The sequence below is a fragment of the Vulpes lagopus genome, chromosome 13 (genome assembly GCF_018345385.1).
Source record: "Vulpes lagopus strain Blue_001 chromosome 13, ASM1834538v1, whole genome shotgun sequence".
Lineage (NCBI taxonomy): Eukaryota > Metazoa > Chordata > Mammalia > Carnivora > Canidae > Vulpes > Vulpes lagopus.
Window position 1 is genome coordinate 25,956,173 of NC_054836.1, and position 6,896 is coordinate 25,963,068.

Below are 6,896 nucleotides of genomic sequence, written 5' to 3' on the forward strand. Positions count from 1 at the left end.
TGCAGTTTCCTCGTGTGTACACCACAGTCCAGCTAGAGCAAGGAAGCTAGACATGGCCAGTATCCACATCAAAATATTTAACATACCACTATATTTAATATATATTTGCAATAGTGTGGAGGAGGAAACTATCGAGCTAAGCTTAAAATCTGTAAAGGACAGAACAGAATCTCCCATAGTTTTTCAGGGCTAAATAGGCAAAAACCTGCCAGAGTCTACAGGAAAAGTCCAGAACATCCACGCCCAAGAAACATTTTTGAACTAACGGGGGACTGCATTTTACTAAAACCGAAACCCAGACGTGACTCAGTGAAATCTCTGACTGAATGTAGGTAGCTAACTTTTTAACTTATCCGCCAAAGAAAGGAAAAGAATAGCCTTCCTTTTGGGAAAATAAACATCATCAATAAGTGCTACAAGTATTTTTTTGCATGATCTAAAGCATACAATAAAAATTATGATAATATGACAAGATAGGATAGTATGACCAGTAAGCAAGAGCAAATTAGGCAATAAACGCAGACCCCCCTAGCTAAACCAAGAATTGGATATAGCTAACAAAGACTTTAAAAGAATTATTTTTGGGATGCCTAGGTGGCTCAATGGTTGAGCCTCTGCTTTTAGCTTGGGGCATGATTCTGGGGTCTTGGGTTCGAGTCCCGCATCAAGCTCCCTTTAGGGAGCCTGCCTCTCCCTCTGCCTGTGTCTCTGCCTTTCTTTCCGTGTCTCTCATGAATAAATAAATTAAATCTTTAAAAAAATAATTGTTTTTTTAAAAAATATTTTATTTGAGAGAGAGACTGAGAGAGAGAGAGAGAGAGAGAGAGAGAGAGGCATGAACACGGGGAGAGGCAGAGGGAGAAGCAGACTCTCCACTGAGCAGGGAGCACAGTGTGGGGGCTCAATCCCAGGACCCTAAGATCATGACCTGAGCTAGAGTCAGGGACTTAAACAACTGAGCCCCTAAAAGAATTATTTTAAATATGTTAAGAAATAGAAGACAAGATGAGGAAAAATGAATAAAAAGATGGAGTTTTTCACTTTTTACATCTTTATTGATATGTAATTGTAAACGTACAGTTAAATGATATTTTTTTTAGTGATTTTATAGTTATACAACTATCACTACAATTTAGTTTTAAAACATTTTCATCACCTTTCCACATCCCCTCAAGGTCATTGCAGTCCCCCTGTCTCCTCCCCTATTCTGCCCCACTATGCTTTCCTCAAGAATGAGAATTTTAACTTAGTACTAGAAGTTATAAAAGAGAATAAGATAAACATTTAGTAGTAAAAATACAATATCTGAAAATAAGAATAGTTTGGTGGCCTAACACCAAACTGGATGTAGTGGAAGGCAGTGTTCATGGACTTGAAGACACACCAATAGAAGCTCAACCAAAGAGCAAAAATAATGAAAAGAATAAATCAAAGTATAGGGGACACAAGATGCAAGGAAAGTTTGAATACATACATATGGTTGGAGTTCCAGAAGGAGATTTGAGAGAAAATTGGGCAGAATCAATATTTGTAGAGATAATATCTGTGAACTTTCCAAAACTGAAAGAAGATATCAATACAGATTCAAGAGGGGCACCTGGGGGGCACAGTAAGTTGAACATCAAACTCTTGGTTTCGGCTCAGTTCATGATTTCATGGATGGTGAGATTAGCCTGCATTGGGCTCTGCACTCAGTGGGGAGTCTGCCTGAGGATTCCCTTGGCCCCTTCTCTCACTTGTGCAAGTGCACATGATTTCTTGCGCACTCACTCTCTGATAAGTAAGTCTTTAAAAATAAAAAACAAAAACACACAGGTTCAAGAGATTCAGTGAACTCTGAACTAATCAAGATAAGTACAAAGGAATCTGTATCTAGGCACATGATATTAAACAGCTGAAAGCCAATGTATAATAAAAAGCTTAAAATCAGTCAGAGGCAAAATAAACACACATTATCTGTAAACTAGCAGCAATAAAGATAATCACTAACTTTTTGGTAGAAACTGGAATCTAGAAAATAATAGAATGACATCTTTTTTTAGTATATGTGCTGCCGACGTGAGCACTAGAATGACATCTTTAAAGAGCTGAAAGGAAAATAATGGCCAATACAGAATTTTATGTGCAATAAAAATATTCTTGAAATATAAGATGCTAAATGCTATACATTAGCTCACATTGTATCATAGGATGGAAAAAGAACATTAGTGGAAAATATGGTGAAATATGAATAAAATCTGTTTAAGCAGTGAATGTTCTATTTATTTGTTTGTTTAGTAGTATTAGTGTTTTAGTTTTGTAGTGTGCCATGGTTATGTCTCATGGTAACATTAGGAGGAATCTGGGTGAAGGCTGTAAGGAAGCAGTTCTACCCTTACAACTTTTATATAAATCTAAAATCATTCAAAAACATTTTTTTAAGTTATTAAAAAATAAAGTTCTCAGACAAAATCTGAGAGTTATCTGTCACCAGTAGAAGCAGATTATACAATATGTTAAAGGAAATTCTTCACACTAAAGGAAAGTGATTCCAGATGGATACATAAAATTGCAGGAGGAAATAAAGAGCAATGGAAAGTGTAAATACAGGAGTAAATATGAAAGGATATTGGTATTTAAAACAACAATAATCATAGCTATGTGGCTTATAATGTATGGAAATGTAAAACATATGACTATAATGGCATAAATGTCAAGAAGCATGTAAATGGAGTTAAATTGTTGTCAGATTATTGCATTGTTTAGAAGTGATAAAAGTACTAACGTTAGGATGATTGTACAGAGGCAAAGATGAATATTGTAATCTCTGGGGAAACTTCTAAAAAGTAATAAAAATGTAGACAAACAATCTAAAAGAAGAAATAAAAGGAAGTAAAACAATTTGATTAATTCTAAAAGAGACAGGGAAAGATGAAAAAGTGAACAAAGACCAGATGGAGCAAAGAGAAACAATTATTGAGATGCTGTTAAATGCAACTACTTTAGTTATTCAATATACATGGATTAAGCACTAGAAAGACAAATGGATTAAAAACAGAATCCAAGTATATGCTCCATAAAGAGATCCATTGTAAATATAGATATTGATTGAAAATAAAAGGATATGGGTTAAAAAAAAAAAGGATAAGAGAAATGGCCTGCGTCCTCCAGGGCCCCCACAGCTGCCACCTTGGCCCCACGGCACCCCACATGCCAGACGGGGGGGTAGGAGCCCAGTGGTAAAGTTGACACTAGGAGCCCGGGAGGCAGCCCTAGGTAGAGGTAGCCAGAGCTGGCATTGATCATGGTGCTACCCCTTTCAAGTCACAACTGCAGCCAACCCCAGCAACCTCAAGAGCCTCCATGGCCATACTGGACCTGGGCGACCAGTAGGAGCACTGGCAGGTGTTCCAGATGTAGCAAAGAGCCATCCTCCAGGACATGACAAAGCTGCTGCTAGACACCTTCCAATACCGGGGCCTGGTAAAAAACCCAGGAGGCTGCTGCTGTGGAGCTTTGAAGTTTGGGCCTCAGTGGACTTGCATATCTTTGACTGCACCTGCAGCATTTGTAAGAAGTGGAATAGACACTTCATTATTCTGGTTTCTCACTTCAAGCTTCTGTGGGGGTCCTAACCACATACACATTCAGCAGGCCCACAACACAACGCCTCTTTGAAAGATGTAATGTTCAGAGCTTTTACATTCACTTGCTCAAACCCTAGAGGCTCCAGAATTGCTCCCACACTGCCTGGATGAGAGTGCTGCCAGGAATGTGGTCAGTGAGAAATTCAGTGACATCTATTGGGAGAAAGCCATGAAGAAGCACAAGATCATCAAGAATAGGTCTAAAGAGTGAGCTCCACCTTCTCCCTTCCTGAAAAGGAGGAACGATTGGGATCAATGGCTTTGCTGTCCCTCCTGTCCGTTGGTGGTGCTCATGAATGCGGCTGCTGGTTCTGTTGGCCTGTGACCATCTTGAGCTCTGCAGACTGTTAAAACTACCAGTTTCTCTAGGTAGCACTTTGTCCTTCTTCAGCCCAGTTTTGATGCAAGCTAGTTGACATCCTCATTTCTCTTCCCTACTTTTATATGATCTTTTAGAGAAATATTTTTGTCATTGAAACAAAAGAAAGGGATGTATGAAGACATATCAAATAAACAATAACACAAAGAAATTCAATGTGGTTATGATAATATCAGGCAAAGAAGACTTCACTGCAAGAAATATTGAAAGATATAAAAAGGTATTTCATAATGAAAAAGGGTCAATTAAACACAAAGCCTGGGGCAGCCCAGGTGGCTCAGTGGTTTAGCACCGCCTTCAGCCCAGGGCCTGATCCTGGGGACCCGGGATCGAGTCCCACGTTGGGCTCCCTGCATGGGGCCTGCTTCTCCCTCTACCTCTGTCTCTGCCTCTCTCTTTCTCTCTCTCTCTCTCTGTGTCTCTCATGAATAAATAAATAAAATCTTAAAAAATAAAAAAATAAAAAATAAACACAAAGCCCAAATAATCCTAAACCTGCATGCATTTAATAAAATAGCTTCAAAACATATATAAAAATTGACAGAATTAACTGTGACTGTGTATTTGTCTATTTATCATTTTAATCTTGCCACTTATATTCTAGATTTTGCTCTTGGTAGTGATTGCATTTAACATTTGTGTAGTGTATATGTTATACCTCAATAAAAACATTTATTAAAAAAGTTTATAAAAATGTTATGCACCAATTATCCAGCTAAAAATTTAATATAGTATATTTCTTTTCTATTTTACCAAATCTTCAAGACCGAATAATGAATAATCCTATATTAGAGGTTGCTAGCATGTTTAAGTGATATTTAATAGAAAAGGTCACAAACTCATCATAGTAATAAACATATTGTGACACCCAATATATATAAAGATCCCATTATCCTAAAAACATAATGAGAAATATGGGTTCAACTGTGTTTTAAGATATCCCTTCAATATAAAAATTATGGAAATAGCATATTACCATAAATGTCACTAGACCTAGAAAAATCAGTAAATAGTGACTAAACTGAGGAATTTTTAGATAACCAAGTTCTGAAATTAGTATTTATTTATTTTCTGGCATCGTGTTAGACAATGCTATTGAGATAGCATATTATAGTGTACATTATGTTCTTTTTTTTTCATTATGTTCTTTAAGATACTTCAATTTCCTTCAATTCTCTTAACAACTTGCTAAGATATTAAAGACCAGTATTTTCCATATGAAACACTTGCATTTTCTGGTGCTTAATGGCTACCATATGCTCGTTCATGGTTTTTTTGCTGATGAAAATAGCTATTATTTAGACAAGAATTTGGAGAAGTGCTATGAGAAATCTCTATAGTGTGTGTTTCATTATAAGAGCTCTATAAAGTGACTGTGAGTCTTAGAATCTTTAAAGTATTTGTATACTTTTTGTCAGTGTGTTTTGTAACAATTATTATACACTTAGGAAGCAACTGAAATATATGTTAGTGCTGTATTTAGTGAGGCATTTGTAGGATTGGTGGTGGACTTTGAGGATAGGTTGGATTTATAGGAAGAGAATGATAGTTTTCTAATATCAGAAGAAGCTTACACTGAGAAAGAAAAAAAAATATATATATGATGAAATTCCCTGTCTAAAGCTTAGATGTTCATAGAGAAGTTGTGGTTTGCTACCTAGATTCCTCTTCAAGCATAAAGAAGTTATTCCTCTAACTATATGATGCTGACAGACAACTCTCAGTGCTTAGCTCTTTTGGGGATTCTATCAGTTGAAAAAATGCACGTAGCCAAGGGTCATGCCCTCTTTCAGGGAAACCTGTATTCAATGACTGGTTGATGAGTTTAAATAAAGACTTGGTTCCCTTGACCTAACTCTGGACAATTCTGTGAGATCATCCCAGCTTCAGAACACCCTGTAGGGTTGACCGAGTTCTTCACAGAGATGACATTTTATCAATACTTCTCTTTTTGTCCAAGCCTTTTACCCTTTCCTTTCTCCCAAGTAATAATTATATTATTAATAAGATAATATCAATAATGAAATTAATACTATATTAATAATATAATATTTCAAATATATTTCACAAGTTTTTAAGTAAGATCTCAATTCTCTCCTTTAAATAGTTTATTTGCAGGGGGCTGGAAAGGGCGATTTGAGTTACCATTATCAGATAGCACCATACACCAATGTTGCAAAGGAGGCAAGAATGATGGGAAAGAGTAGTGGAGCTCTAAATAAAGTCTCGTCTTTAAGAGTGAGTGTGGGGAGAATGCAGAGGCCTAGAATATTGAAGGGGGTTTGACGAGTACATTTCTTTTTTTTTTCCCTAGAAAATAGAGGACATAAACCACTGTAGATAAATAGAGTTATTATAAAAAGGAATTACAGTAATTAGTGGTAGGAAATGCCTTGCCAACTTAAAAGGAGAGGGCTGGGATTCCATAATAAGAATGACCCATGTCATTTTATTCTCAAATTAATTGTGCGTTTTTTAACAAGGAAGTTCTGCTATTCAAACATGATAAGGAGCATCTTGGAAATGACCACAAAAATTATTTAGTAAGAGTCCAGTAGGTTCCTAACACTGTATTTGGCATACAGAGGAAGTAAAGCCACAGTCTCTGCCCCTGAGAGGAAAACCAATTTTTTAAAAATTTTTTATAGAAAGGGCTACAGAAGAACATGGTTCAAAGTAATGCACTTGATTGAAAGATGAACAGTATGGTGATATGCCACTGTAATCTCTCAAGTTCATAGATGCTTAAATTGGGAATTAAATGCTGATATTTTGTTGCCCATAAATTTTTGCGCTTACTTCTTTCTCAGGATCAGAGGACTTTAAGCTTGGCACTAGAAGTTTGAACCCTGGCTCAAAGTATCATATCTATGATATTAGATGATCTGATA

At 36.5% G+C, this 6,896-nt stretch overlaps 1 pseudogene; it reads left to right on the top strand.

The window, feature by feature from the left end:
- LOC121475049 overlaps nt 1–3,837 on the top strand; it is an 81,588-nt pseudogene extending 77,751 nt beyond the window's left edge.
- Nucleotides 3,838–6,896: the final 3,059 nt, after the last annotated feature.